Source organism: Malaya genurostris, chromosome 3 (genome assembly GCF_030247185.1).
Source record: "Malaya genurostris strain Urasoe2022 chromosome 3, Malgen_1.1, whole genome shotgun sequence".
In the NCBI taxonomy this organism is placed as follows: domain Eukaryota; kingdom Metazoa; phylum Arthropoda; class Insecta; order Diptera; family Culicidae; genus Malaya; species Malaya genurostris.
In genome coordinates, this window is record NC_080572.1 from 203,541,458 (window position 1) to 203,557,171 (window position 15,714).

Here is a 15,714-nt window from a genome sequence, read left to right on the forward strand (position 1 = left end):
AGTGGCTGGTGCTCGTGACTTAAGGTGAGAAGTGACGAACCGCGGAGAGAAAGAACTAACCGAACAGAAAAGTTGTTGTTATATTGTTTTGTTTTGGTCTGCTGTAAACGTGCCTTTGGTCGATATATGCTTAAGACCTGAAGTTTGGTTGATAGTGGTTGTACAGGTATTGTCTGCAGAGTCGCTTCGAACGGTAACTCATGCTCTGAGTGAATTTCATTACTGTCGCTGGATGCTGTCAGGTGTTTTTGTTTACATTTGAAACTCACAGTGAGTGATAAATCTTCGCGGGCGGGTTTCTCGCCAAACGACTTTTCAACTCTTTGACGTCCAATAACAGATGAAAAAATTGCATAAAACGTGGAGCAACGACGATAAATTTGTTTTTATCATAAACTTGTGTACTTAACTTTCCAGGAGATTTAAATAAACTTATTGTCAAACGAAAAATCTTCCTGTACGTACGTCATTAAATATTACACAAATCCTTCTTTCAGTCCCGGAATGGTGTGTTGTTGATTTAATTTCTTCGTTTCATTTAGGTGCATCGTAACAATAGCCACCTCAATAATCGTGTCATCCACAGTTCGAAAAATTCTTGTGATTTTACATCTTATCAGATGCACATAAATAGAGCGTCATATTTCACACAAATTTTTTTTTGAAGATCATGGAAAATTGTGTGATTTGGAAATAACATGACTTGAAAACGAAAGGAATAAAAATCAAAAGATCGACATCAAAACAACGCGACTTGAACCGAAAAACATTAGATCACAAAGCACACCTATTAGTCGACTGAGCCACAGAAGTACATATCTGCTTGGCTGGTAAATCGTGCATATAAATTCATACAGTCTCACTTGCTAGCCGAGTGCAAATTACATTCGGAGCCAGTAAATTTCTGTACGAATGGAATATTGTGTCATTTGAGAAGTTCATTAGTTATGAATTGTATCGTTTGAAGCATTATGTCACCTGTAAAATTAATAATTTCTTTCTGTGTCATATTATTTTGCTTATTACTCGGTCTACCTTAAACGGACTGCGTTGTAATCCGTCGATGTATATTTACTTCAATCCTTAGAAGCTATATTACGTAGAAAATTAAGAGAAAAAATTGTAATGCTTCTGTTATACACCAAAACCTCCGTTTACGAACTAAATCGTAGATCGAGGTGGTTCGTAAAAAAAGTTTACGTTATTTGGAATTTATTTCGCGAAAATAGTTTTGTGTAATAAATGTGGAAACCCCGAATCATATGTCTAGTTTCCGGATTTGAAAAGTAGGTGTTTGAAAATGATGTTTGGGGTTGTGTAAAAATCTAAGATGGAACTTCTGGTTTACAGATATTCCAAGAACATGGGTATTTTTGGAATATATGATGAATAGATATCTGAAAACGATATATGAGTTCCTTTCGAAATCCAATATGGCGATTTTTGGTTTATCGAAATACTTTGAAAACCCTTATAATATGACTATTCTCTGAACAGATTTCATTAGGAGCCGGAAAATTATGTTTAAAGTCGGTTCGAAATCAAAAACGGCGACTTCCGGTTTATAGATATTAAATCCGTTTCGAAAATATTCATATTGTAAGTGTTTTGAAGGAATATCAATAAACCGAAAGTCGTCATCTTGGATTTTGGAACGACCCTGAATCTTGTTTCTGGCACCTATTCATCAAACCCGCTTCGAAAATACCCATAATCAAGAAATATCAATAAACTGGAAGTCGCTATCTTGGATTTCGAAACAACCTCAAACCTCCTTTTTGGTACTTACACATCAAATCCATGAAATAATAATAATAATAATAATAATAATAATAATAATAATAATAATATTGAAAATAATCGCTGTAAATAATTCACATGTGTTAGATATTCAAATTTTATTCGATATACAGATAATTATAGACTACAACAACAGAATATTATTCTCAACATTTGCAACTTAGCCATTGTAAACTAGCTGGCGCACCTTCTTGCGAACGTTCCTCATTAAATGCCGTACAGACTTCTTGGCGACAAGTTTTGACACTTTTCTCCAATCTTTTTCGAACTGTTGAATGGTTTCGGCTGCCGAGACATGTTTCCTAAGATGTGCCTTCGTTAATGCCCATATTCCTCAATTGGTCGAAGTTGTGGGCAATTTGATGGATTCATGTCTTTTGGGACGAAAGTGACATTTTTGGTAGTATACCATTGTACCGTTGATTTCGAGTAGTGGCAAGAGGCAAGATCTGGCCAGAAGACAACAGGATCCTTGTGGCTTCGAATCATGAATAGAAGTCGTTTTTGTAAACATTCCTTGATGTATATTTCGCTGTTCATTGAAGCAGTGGTGATGAAGGGCTTAGAAATCTTACCGCAGCTACAAATTGCTTGCCAGACCATAGCTTTCTTACCAAATTTTTCGACTTCAATCGATGTCTCGGACTGGTTTAACACTTGCCTTTCTCGCACCGTATAATATTTTGGTACCGGCAAGGATTTGTAATCGAGCTTCACGTAGGTTTCGTCTTCCCTGATTATGCAGTTCAAATTTCCAGCAAGAATCGTACTGTACAGCTTTCGAACCCTCGGCCTGACGCCTCTTGTTTCGGACTACGTTTTGCTTGTTTCTGCTTCTTATAGGTTCGAAGATTCAAACGTTCTTTAGCATGAAGAACATTTGACTTCGAAGTGCCAACTTTTTTGGCCACCTCCCGATCGGAAACCTCCTTCTTTTGCTCGAACACCTTCAGTATACGTTTATCCAACTGAGGGTTAACAGGACCTTTTTTTCGACCCATTTTCGGTTTATCCTCAAAGGTGTTATCCTCACCGAACTTCCTGATTGCATTTCGCTCGGCTCTTTCACTTACTCCTTCCATTTTTGCTATCTTTCTCAGTGACAGTCCGCGTTCTGTGCACCATTTGTACACATTTTTTCGACGTTGTTCTGCTGAAAGTCACGCATTTCGAAACAAACTAATGAAAACGAATAAACAACTGCACAAGTGGTTAGAGAAGAGTGTAAACAACAGGACGCAGCCATAAAAATTTACAGATTCTGAACCATTATGAAATGGCAGCGGTTTTTGGTTGCGTCCATACTTTCTGGGACAGTATTCAAATAATTTAATACACAACAGAATTATATGTTTTAATATACTATGATAAATATTGCACTTTAGAATGGGCTTTGACTTATAAGCCATTTCGCACCTTCTTATTCTGCTACTAACGCAGAAGACGATAGCACCCAGTCGGCGCCGTTCTATTGACCAAATGTCATCATAGACACACGGGAAGGCATGAAATAGGAACTTGTGAGGACTTAGTTATCTCACCATTTGACGACCAGTACTGTAGCGGCGAACGTTATAGCTGAAAAACTTTTCAACCGATTTTCATAATTTTCATTATAAATTCTTCGTATTTCCATACTTGCTTTCTTCAACACTTCATTTTTCATCTGAACAGTTTTGATAACTTGCCATAATTTTTGGTTTCTACTTTTAACACAAAAAAAGACATTTTGTTAGGAAATCGTACTGTTGAAGTGCACCACGATACATTTTTCTTTAAAATAATTTTTACCTTTTTCATTGCTTTTGATATGTTTGTTTTGCCGGTTTCTCTTGCAAGCCTCTGGATAAAAACCTTTTCAATCCACCTAGTGGTGTAATGATGCCTTTCTCATATTACTTATATTTTCAAAATAATCACTAGAAAATTATATCAAGATTTTTTTTCAAACTTGAATGAAATCAAAAACTTTCTTCAGTATAAACTACCATCACCTTTGCAATTTGTAAACAGTTACGCCAAGTTGATGTATATTTAAATGTAGCAACCCTGCCCACTATACAAAATTGAACAAAACGCACTGTGTGGTAGGCAGTTGCGTTTTCTTGTTCCGGACCAGCACGTACTTATACGTACCGATTTTGCATAATTTTGTATGCCAGTTTGAATGTTTTGATACACATTGCCCTATAATTTTGAAACAGTCGAAGCTGGATAGAATTGCACGGTATCTTTTAAGGCACAAAGAGCATTAATTTGAATCATGATTTGTGAAACCCGGTTAAACCGTTCCTGAGAAATCGAAGTAAGTTTCGTTTTTGGAGCTTTTCTTCGCTATTACCGGTGCGTTCGGAAGCGGAAACCGAGGACAAGTAATCTCAAAGTATATTTATATAACCACTAACTAACTCATGAAATTGAAAAATTTTCACTTATCGTGCTGTAATACCGAAACTAAAAGTCGGATCTGGATCCATTTTTGGGGGACTTTTCAATGAATTTCAAGACCTTTTATTTGTAATTCAGTTTGTCAAAATCGATTAAGGAATTTCCAAGATAATTGAATGGGCATTTTCTAATAGTTTTCTACATATTGCTTTGTAATATGGCATATACTCTTTAGGGCCAGATGGTATACCGGCGATTGTTCTGCGAAAATGTTCTGCTAGTTTAGCAGCACCTCTTACGTTTTTGTTCCTCAAATCACTAACTGCCGGAATATTTCCCGATCTGTGGAAGTCCTCTTTTATGTTTCCAGTTCATAAAAAAGGAAATAAAAAACTAGTTGACAACTACCGTGGGATTGCATTTCTCAGCGCCATCCCAAAGCTTTTTGAAATGATCGTTCTTGAGCCAATTTTCCACCATTGTAAGTAGTATATTGTACACACTCAGCATGGATTTATGCCAAAACGTTCTACTGCTACAAATCTGCTTTCGCTTACGAATTATGTTACAAATTCTATGTCCGTTGGTTATCAAACAGACGTCATTTATACGGATCTGTCGGCAGCCTTCGATAAAATAAATCACGCTATCGCCATTGCTAAACTAGACAAACTCGGTTTTGGCTCGAACGTACTTCGCTGGATTAATTCATACCTAAGCGATCGACGTCTTGCCGTAAGAATCGGTGATTGTGTATCTGATGAGTTTTGCGCTTCTTCCGGAATTCCACAAGGCAGTCATCTAGGACCATCTAGGAGTCATCTAGGAGCAATGATATTCTTGCTGTACTTTAACGATGTGAATTTTGTCCTGGAAGGTCCGCGGCTTTCATTTGCTGATGATCTAAAAATGTATAACATAATCCGGAAAATAGATGATGCTGTATTCCTGCAACGCCAACTGTTAATTTTTGCTGACTGGTGTGAGATCAATCGAATGATTCTAAATCCCCAGAAATGTTCTATCATAACATTCACACGAACGAAAAATCCTGTTCGTTTTGAATACTGCATTGGTGACACTTCAATTGAAAGGACGACATGTGTGAACGATCTTGGCATTTTCCTGGATGAGAAACTGACGTTTAAGCAACATGTTAGCTACATAGTTGCGAAAGCTTCCCGATGCTTGGGATTTGTAATACGGATAACCAAAAATTTCAATGATATTTACTGCCTGAAAACTGTTTACTGTTCGCTGGTACGCTCTATTCTTGAATATTGCTCAGTGGTATGGAATTCTTACTACCTCAACGGTGTCAATCGGATCGAATCGATACAACGCAGATTTATTCGCTTTGCACTGCGCCGGTTCCCTTGGAATAATCCACAACAGCTCACGAGTTATGAAAGTCGAGCGATGTTAATTGGAATTGACACACTGCATTTTCGACGTGATTTATCACGAGCAATGACAATATCTGATATTTTAACTGATAGGATCGATTGCCCCGCGCTTCTTAGCTAAATCAACCTCAACGTTCGATCACGTGTTCTTCGTAACAGTTTGTTCCTTCGCTTACCATTTCGTCGCACTAATTATGGAATTAACGGTGCTATTACAGGAATGCAGCGGTTCTTCAACAGAGTTTCATCAGGATTTGATTTCCATCTGCCACGCCGTGCCATACGATCTAATTTTTTATATATACTAAGAAATAATGATTTGGACTAAATTATGTCTGTTGATTCAAATAAATAAATAAATAAATAAATAAATAATGCCGGAACCGGAAGTCGAATAAAGATAAATGGTACCATAAGATCTTTCGTTTGTGAAAACCGGTAACACCATCTCTGAAAAAAGTGAGTGACAATTTTTTTCGTTTTTTATGCATATTATATTATAAAAAAAATACATACATACATACATACATACATACACACACATACACACTCAGACATTTGCTCAGTTCGTCGAGCTGACTCGAATGGTTTATATGATTTAAAAGTTGGTTTTCACAATGGCACGCAGAAAAATTTATTTTAAATTTTAATATATTACACTTTGAATTCAAAAATGTTTTATTTTGAATCAGTGCTTATTTTCATTTTCCTTTGATTCAAATACATTAAACTCAAATATATTGTGCTTTGAATTCAAATATATTGTGCTTTAAATTCAAATAAATTTAATTTTCTCCTGAGTTTCATTTTATTTGGAATCAAAGACAATTGTTATTTGAATCAAAGCAAATTAGTTTTGTTTAAAAAAACAGGCTTTCGTGCGACTGTGTGTAGATTCATTTAAGAATTTTTTTCAAATTCAATAAATTGTGATTTGAGAAGAAGTTCTGACTAATTATTATAAATTGATTTTTTATTCATTGTTAAATGCATTTTGTGTGCTAAGTACGGTATTGAACTAGATTCAATGAAAATATTTTAGAATCAATAATCTCTGGCGTTTGATTCAAGGACGAAAATTTTTAATCAACATCCATGAATTTGAAGCTAAGACTCAATAAATTTGATTCAGTTTAATTCAAGAGTCAACATAATTTTTTATATGAATCTATCCAACGACATATTTGATTCAAATTCATTTACTGTACTGTAACAAACATTTGAATGAAATAAATTTTCGATTTGATTCAATAAAATTATGAAATTTGAATCCATATGCATTGCCACACTAAATTTGATTCAAAAAGAGTTTTATTTGATTCAAATTTTATTTCAAAAATAGTATAATTTGATTCAAACAATTGTTTGAAGTTGGCTTAAAGATTCAATATATTCGACCTAATGTGTTCTATTTTTCTGCGTGTAGCCAGGCAACTTGTATAAATCAACTTGCTTTTTTATTCGATGGTACAACCAGCAAATTGAATTTTGTTTGTTCAAACCAAATTTGCTTAAAATCCTTAAAAAAATGTCAAACTTAGCTCATTTTATTCTTCTTAACTTTGAAGATGTAAGATTGTAAACACGCACGCTATACGTAAGATTTCCCCTAAGTCTCAGCTATAATGAATGAGGCAAGTAGCCTACATTAAGGCGATTAATTTTGAACGATTTTCGTTTTATAGCTGCCGTGTTATTTAGTAGAGGTATGGAACTAGAGATGGGCAATGCAGTTGCAGCTAGCTCCTAGGAACCGTCCAGAACTTACGAGTTCTACTGGAAGTTCCTGTGAACCAAAGCATGAGCTTTTTTTCATTCCACGGTAAGAGTAAATTCAGCAGCTGGAAGTTTCATTTGGAAGATTTATAATAGAACTGAAACAGGAACAAACGTATACCCAGCAAGCCTTTTTAGTTTTATTTATTCGAACAGTTCTACTGTCAAATTTAAAACTGGATACGCTGCCGTTTCATTTTTTGTATTTTTGAAAAACGAGTTAAACGCTGCTGGGGCTGTCAGTTTTTCTTGTTATTATTTCCAGATTTAAATTTTAAAACTGACATAAATTGTGCACCTAGAACAGGAACACCTTTTGTGCCCGTGACTTGACGTTAAAAACGATTTTATTCATTACCATTGAAGCAGTGTAATTGCACCATGTTTGGAATTAACTTGAATATTTTATTTGCCATATATGATACAACCGGCATGTGGAATTTGTTCTAATATTCAATTTGAATGTCGTACTCATTTATTCATCAGGTCCATCTATTCCTTCACAAACTTCCAGATTTCTATTCGTGTTGCTTTTATATCGTCATTTACCAGTTTCGCTAACTTTCTTAGTGTAAATTCAGAAATAGAGTACTACCTGTACACGAAGACGCAGTGTTTTTTTAACGTAAATCTCTTCTATCTCTCGAAATACGCATGAAATATTTTGATGAGTTATGTTTGATTTGACATTTGATTAGTAACAATGAGATGTAACAAACTACCGGAAAAAATATTGATTTGGTAGCGTTAGGAAAGTGTGCCGTTACTTTCTGCTTCAGCATGCACTCAAGATTTTGTCAATACTATTGTTTGTGTGAAGGATAACAACCGCGTTTATTCAAATATATTGAAGAATTAATAGTACTCAAGCTTGTCTATGATATTGTCTCATGTCAGGATCGCTATAGAAAAGAATTTTATACACAGAATTAGGAGCATTTTTAGTATATTATATAGGTAAACGCTGTGATGTCTGAACTCGCAATGTCTTTTTTTTTGTTTGAACTAATCCACTTAGTAATAATATGGTCTAACTTTTTCGCTCATGCTTTGTTTCATCCGGCTTATTCATTCATTCTGACGTATGCTTTTGTTCTGAAGTTCATGCAAATACGTTGAATTCTCAAGCGTGGGATATTTTATTTTCTAGTTTTCCAGTTCGTCATCTATTTATTCATACAGCTCTTTCTTAATTGTTCTCCGGTTCATCCTAGCTACTGTCTGGCTGCTTTTCGGATTGATAATCGGTAGTGAATGACTCCCATATTTTAATGCCAAGCGCGAAGCAGACAGACTGCATGTTAAGAGTAGGATGTCGCCGCTACGATTTAAGAAGAAGGTCGCTTCTTGCATGTTTCGGATTCGTGAATGATTAATTAGTACAAAGTAGAATTTATATTTTGATTTCAATTTAATTGAGGTTATCAAGATTGCAACTATGCTAATTTTTCTTCTTGTTTACGTCAATCAGACGAACATTTCCAGTACCCGAGCATTGTTTAGTGACGACTCACAGAAACTTTGTTTTCGACTTTTGTCTAAATTAACGCATTTATGATATTAATTGGACGGGATTAAGGGCTCTAAGGTTTTCATAATTATTTGATACCTTGCCGAGCTTTGAAAACTGTTAATGTATAAAACTTTGTGTAATAATAAATTCAACTATCGTTTAAGTTATCTTAGCTTCGGAATAGAATCATTAACCAGTATGTAAAATTTGGAAATGGAAATTAAATTGATTCCACTCTGATAACTGCTGTTTTTAATTGCACCTTGAATATTCTTTGCGGAATTAAATTACAAATCTTACGTGAATGAATTATACGGTATGCAATAATAAAAATTTTCCCGGTGACGTAAATCGACGGAAATCGCTCGAGTCATAATAACGTAACAGTTCGGCTGAAAAGTTCGTATCGTTTAATAGAAACACACATTTTTTTGCCAAACTTCGTTTTTATTATTCAACATAATTGCCATCAGAGGCGATACAGCGATTATAGCGATCTTCCAACTTTTCGATACCATTTTTGTAGTACGATTTGTCCTTTGCCTCAAAATAGGCCTCAGTTTCAGCGATTACCTCTTCATTGCTTCTAAATTTTTTACCAGCGAGCATTCTCTTGAGGTCTGAAAACAGGAAAAAGTCACTGGGGGCCAAATCTGGAGAATACGGTGGATGAGGGAGCAATTCGAAGCCCAATTCGTTCAATTTCAGCATGGTTTTCATCGACTTGTGACACGGTGCATTGTCTTGATGAAACAAAACTTTTTTCTTCTTCAAATGAGGCCTTTTTTTTAAATTTCGTCCTTCAAACGCTCTATTAACGCTATATAATAGTCACTGTTGATGGTTTTTCCCTTTTCAAGGTAGTCGATGAAAATTATACCATGCGAATCCCAAAATACAGACGCCATAACCTTACCGGCCGATTGTTGAGTCTTTCCACGCTTTGGGTTCGGTTCATCGTTTGCAGTCCACTCAGCTGACTGTCGATTGGACTCCGGAGTGAAGTGATGGAGCCATGTTTCGTCCATTGTTATATATCGACGAAAAAAATCGGTTTTATTTCGATATAACAGCTCCAAACACTGCTCAGAAACATCAATTCGTTGTTGTTTTTGATCGATTGTGAGCTCACGCGGCACCTATTTTGCACAAAGCTTTCTCATATCCAAATATTCGTGAATAATATGTCCAACACGTTCCTTTGATATCTTTAGGGTGTCAGCTATCTCGATCAACTTCACTTTACGGTCATTGAAAATCATTTTGTGGATTTTTTTCACGTTTTCATCGGTAACAGCCTCTTTTGGACGTCCACTGCGTTCATCGTCTTCGGTGCTCATATGACCAGTACGAAATTTTGCAAACCACTTACGAATTGTTGCTTCGCCCGGTGCAGAGTCTGGATAACCCTCATCAAGCCATTTTTTGGTATCGGCGGCACTTTTTTTCATCAAAAAGTAGTGTTTCATCAACACACGAAATTTTTTTTTCCATTTTTTTCACAATAACAAAAGTAGCTTCACTCAAAATACAATATCTCACAAACTAATAATCAGACAGCTGTCAAATTTATACACGTATCTTTTGAAGGTTGGTACTAACTGAAAATGGTATGGATTTAATTCTAGTGGCGCCCTCTCATAGAAACGATACGAACTTTTCAGCCGATCTGTTACTTTGTTAAATGACCGCATCTTATAAGAGGGTCTTGATATTCTAGCAAACATACTCAGATTTTCACAGCACACCTCCCCAAGGTGCTCGTCTATAATTTTACCCAGAGTTCATATGCTGCCCTAAACAATTGTTCCTGTGGCCATTCCAAACAAACGGACTTGTTTTCAAACAAGGCTTAAAGGAGGCTGAAGGCTAAAGAGTCCAACGGTTATACTCGTATTTATCCTATGTAAAAGGCTTCTATTCTCCAGAACCAAATAAATTAAAACAGATAAATATTTATTTATTAATCAACTGCCTAACTTTTGCCCTGTTCAGTCCAATCATTCATTCATTTATCGAATTGAAGCGTGTCTGGGCACATAACCGGTTGGCGCGTGGTTGAAACACCAATATGTTATATATTGGAAATATTCTCAATTTTAACCGGTCTTAAGTCGCAGTAAAAATTTGGAGGTGTCATTAGCGTCATTGATTTAAATTTTATGCTCTGTTCTATTATTATAACGTAATTTTTAATTAACGACTGAACACATCGTCCGCTGGAACAGTGAAATTTAAAGATTCTGAACCTTTTTCGTGTTGTCTGAGTGTGAATTTTTCTAAACAGTATTGCCGATTGACTTGATAATTATTTTTTCACGTTTCGTCATCGATTCGTAAGACGATCACAGTTAATGTTGAGCTGTCATGCAACTTCCGGGCACGAATGCCAATATTCCTTCACACGTTAAAATGCGTGTATTCACACTTGTCCGGACAGTTGGAGCGGTTAGAAGAATATAGGCGTGCGTACCCGGAACTGTACCGGCACTGAACCGGACCGGAAAGGTTCGAATATACCTTTAGAATCATTCCATTATTCCATTGATTCGATTTAGATGACCATATTAGTTTTAGACTATTACGCATAATGTCTTCTAGACGAACTGAGTGATGAATGTTTAATGGACTGCTCGACTTTTTTAGTTTTCTTTCGTTTTCCTAAAAAATTTATGGACTGTTCAAGTTTTTACATAAAATCTCCAAGTGCTGTTTACAGGAACTGGGGCTCACTAAAGACTATCCCATAAAGTATGGACGCACTTTGATATCGCTGTAAATAATTCAAGTGTTAGATATTAAAATTTTATTCAATATACTGTAAATATTAATTTACAACAACAGAATATTATTCTCAACATTTGCTACTTAGCCATTGTAGACTAGCTGGCGCACCTTCTTGCGAACGTTTCTCATTAAATTCTGTACAGACTTCTTGGCAACAATGGTTTTATTTACAGACTTCTTGGCGAAAATGGTTTTATTTCACGAAAAATTTAAAAAGTGTCTAATGTCCGGGCTGACCGGAATTATGAGCGCCTTCCAAAACACTGCACAATCCGTCGAGTCCACCAGAAATTTCCCTTGAACGATTTGTGTTGGCAGCAAGTGGACAAGTGATACACTATTATTTTCTGCCCATAAGTAGAGAAAAAGTTTTCAATGGTTCTAAAGTTTTAAAAACTTTAGCACCTGTACCCCAATCCATTCGATGAACCCTTCAAATTTTTTTTCGTTTGATTGATAAAAAGACACTTACTGAATATTTAACTGTTTGACAGTTATTTTCATGACGATCAGTTTTCACAGAAGTTCGGTTATTGGAAGATAACTTTACCAAACGGATTTTTACCGTACTCGGCAACTATTCAGATTTACCGTATCAATTGTATATCTATTTACAGAATTCTGTAATGAAAATATACGTAAAACTGATCGTCCGGTGAAAATTTGCATTATTATTGTAAAATAAAACTCACGTACCGAAATATCGGTTATTTCTATAGATTACCGAAAGTTCTCGTCAAAAATATTACCGAACAAAGGAAATAAATCTTAGTGTGTGAATTACGTAAATACTCTCTTTTTCATTTCATTTTAGCATTTTATAACCGAATTTCAAAACTTATGCGGCATTGTAAAGGTTTTGAAATTGTTTATTTGATGTGGGTGTGTGTGTGTTTAACCTATCTCAAGCCCCTCTGTCTGGCAGAGGTTTACAGAAAAAAATATGTGTTGCCATGTGTTTTGTTTTTACATACAAATAACGTTAGTCCAGGACTCCAGGAGGTGTTGACTCAACCAAATTTCGTAAACAGAGCAAATCATGTTCCGAGGTCATCGTTCCATCGACCAGCCCTGCCTAAGTGGAATGTTAGCGTCAAATGGATTCAAACATTACAGAAACTTTTGAACTCTTGCAAGCAACCGTCGCGTACTCAGTTTATGTTTTTCAGTTTTGTATGAATAACCAACATTTTCAAATCTTACCAATACTCGAGTTTGCATTAAATGTATAATTTCTTACCGTACCGTACTGAAAACTTCCAAACCTTCAGTCTCTTGAACCTGCCAATTACACCCTTTGAACATGGTGTGAGACTTTTCAGTTCTGAATATTTTGTCTATAGACGCTCCTGCATAAAACACTTCTAATAAAAATAGAATTATTACTTATACACAAAAAATTATTCTTCAACTTTATGCAAATTATACAAGGATATGTAAAATGCTTATTTATGAATTGCAGAGAATGCTGCAAACGGTTTTCATGAAAATAAGTTGACAATTTAAAGTCACATTAAGGGTTTAAATATACTTCAGGAATATCTCGTCAAGGCGAAATACTTGACCTATTTGATGGGGTTTCAATAATTTTCGCGTTTCAAATGAACTATTACATACAAGTCACTTTGTACCCTCTCATTCTGCTACTAACGCAGAAGGCGATAGCATATAGTCGACGCCGTTCTATCGACCAAATGTTAGACACACAGGGAGGGATGAGATAGAACCCGAGTAGAGTGTGAGATCAAAAAGAAAACTCAATTTGATGTTGTGCTGTTCGTATATATCGATTACTTAATTTGCTATCGTTTTAGTCGTTTTAACGGTTAAAAGATCAAAATTGAAAGCAAAAAAATGCTGCGTGACATCAAACTGGAAACTAGTTTTGCTCTCAGTGAAAGCCCATTGAAAACCTAATATGATGTCGATTTTTTTCGAAATGACACGTCACGAGAGAATCCTGTTTCGAACTTAGGTGTTTTAGAATGCGAACTTTTTGCGATTGCTGTGGACTGTAGGTGCTAGCTATAAGGAGATGGAAAATGTTCGGTTATATGACAAGCAGTGTTGTTTCACAAAGTTGTATGCAGGTAGCTTCTGTCAGTGCACACTCGTTGCGTCGCTTCCATCCCGCATCCACCGTGGATAGCAGTGTGGCTTTTTGAGCACAGTATAAAAATGTTCTCTTTGTCCTTCTCATATCCAAAGCTATAGCATTCAAACATTTCAACATTAAATTGAGTTATCTACTTGATCTCAAACAACTCGCACATGTTAGAGGCTCTAAAGACCGAACGTTGTACAGTGAAGTCTCCTACAACACATGGAACGTGAATTAGGAATCCGGCAATAAGGTATTCCAGATCATTTGTTTTTTCATCTAATTGGGACAATGAACGATTATCTCGCTTCTGACCACAGATAGAACCATAATCTTCTCAGTAAATTTTTAGTTCTTGTGTAGACTTATAATTTACGATCATTTGATGCAGAATTAGTCCTGTGACTCAAAATTATGAAGATTTAGTTAGACGGTTTCTTTAGAAAAGTGTATTACAGGTCCAAGATCTATTAGATGATTGATAAAATACTTCTCATAGTATCTAGCGTAAATGAGAATATGAAGTTCTAAGCATTTAAAACTAGGAATGAGAATTGTTTTGAAGAGGTTCTTCGACACAGTTTGTGGACTACTTAGGAATATATTATTTAAAAATATATTTTCTTGGTGGCTCCTCTAAGCCACTGAAGTATTAGTAAGAATTAGCTCTAGGTTCTTAAATCTGAGACATTCAATGTTCGATGTTCGAACTTCGTAAACAATTACTTTTTCCATACTGTTGGATATAAAGTTATGAGTATTTTCAGAACGGGTTTGGCGAGTAGATTATGTTCGCCATCCAGATCTCTGATTTCTGGATGCACTGAAAATAATGGTCTGAAAACTTTGGAATGAACTTCACGACGTCGTATGATTATAAATATCGAAACATTTTTTTAAACTAAACGCAAAAAATGTTACAGGATCGGATACTTAACGTATCTAGAAGGAAATCGATGACGTTAAATATATTTCTCATATCAAATTCTAAAATAAGCTTCTTCTACGGCAGACGATCAGCGAGATGGGAATGCCATTATTCAGATTGAACTGCTTCAGACAAACGTGGTACCGATGATCGCCAATTTATCTAATGCCTCACAGACGTGTGGTTTGACACCAATATTCTCGTGGTTAAAAAGAAAGAGCATTATTTGCGTAAAAGTTGAAAACATGTTGAAAAAATCGTTTCTTTGCGGTAAAAGGCAACAAAGGATTGAAGGAATAATTCTTCCATTGAAACTTGACTTTGTACTTTTGTGCTGCCATTTGAAATTTGATTCACTAAGTTGTTGATTTTAATATTTTCATTTTTTGAGTTTCACAAAACTTTGCCTTTAAACAGCAAAATGATAACATAATGTCATATTAATTGAAAATTTGATCAGTCGATATCATATTAGGATTTCAATCTGATGTTGCTATCATAATCAAATATCAATTTGTTCTAATTTTGATGTTAAACTTTACTCGGAAAACTTATGGGCACTTAGTTATCTCAACTTTTGACGACCGTTTTGAATTTGTTTATTTTATTAGCGGATTTTTTTTCAAACCGTTTAAAAAGTGTATTTGTTCCAATTAACGCCATATATAGGTTGAACTATTGTATATTACTTACGCAAAAGATAGGAAGGTGGACTGCAGAAGATGAGAAATAGAGGGATAGGGGTGAGTTCAGTACGTACGCTAGAGAGACATCGCTTCACTCGTATATGCCACTACTCTGCTGTAGGTTATTTTATCAATTGTTCAGCAATGATGTATACGCTATTAGATATTTTGCTCACAAAATAGTTATAATAAAATTTTCGTATTTTTTTACTCCCAACAAAACACTAACGTAAACGCGCTAGTTTGGATACATTTGTACCCTAGACCAACTTCAAACGGTTCAACCGGTTGAGTGAAGTAAAAATAGTGATTCAGTGTAAATGAAAGAC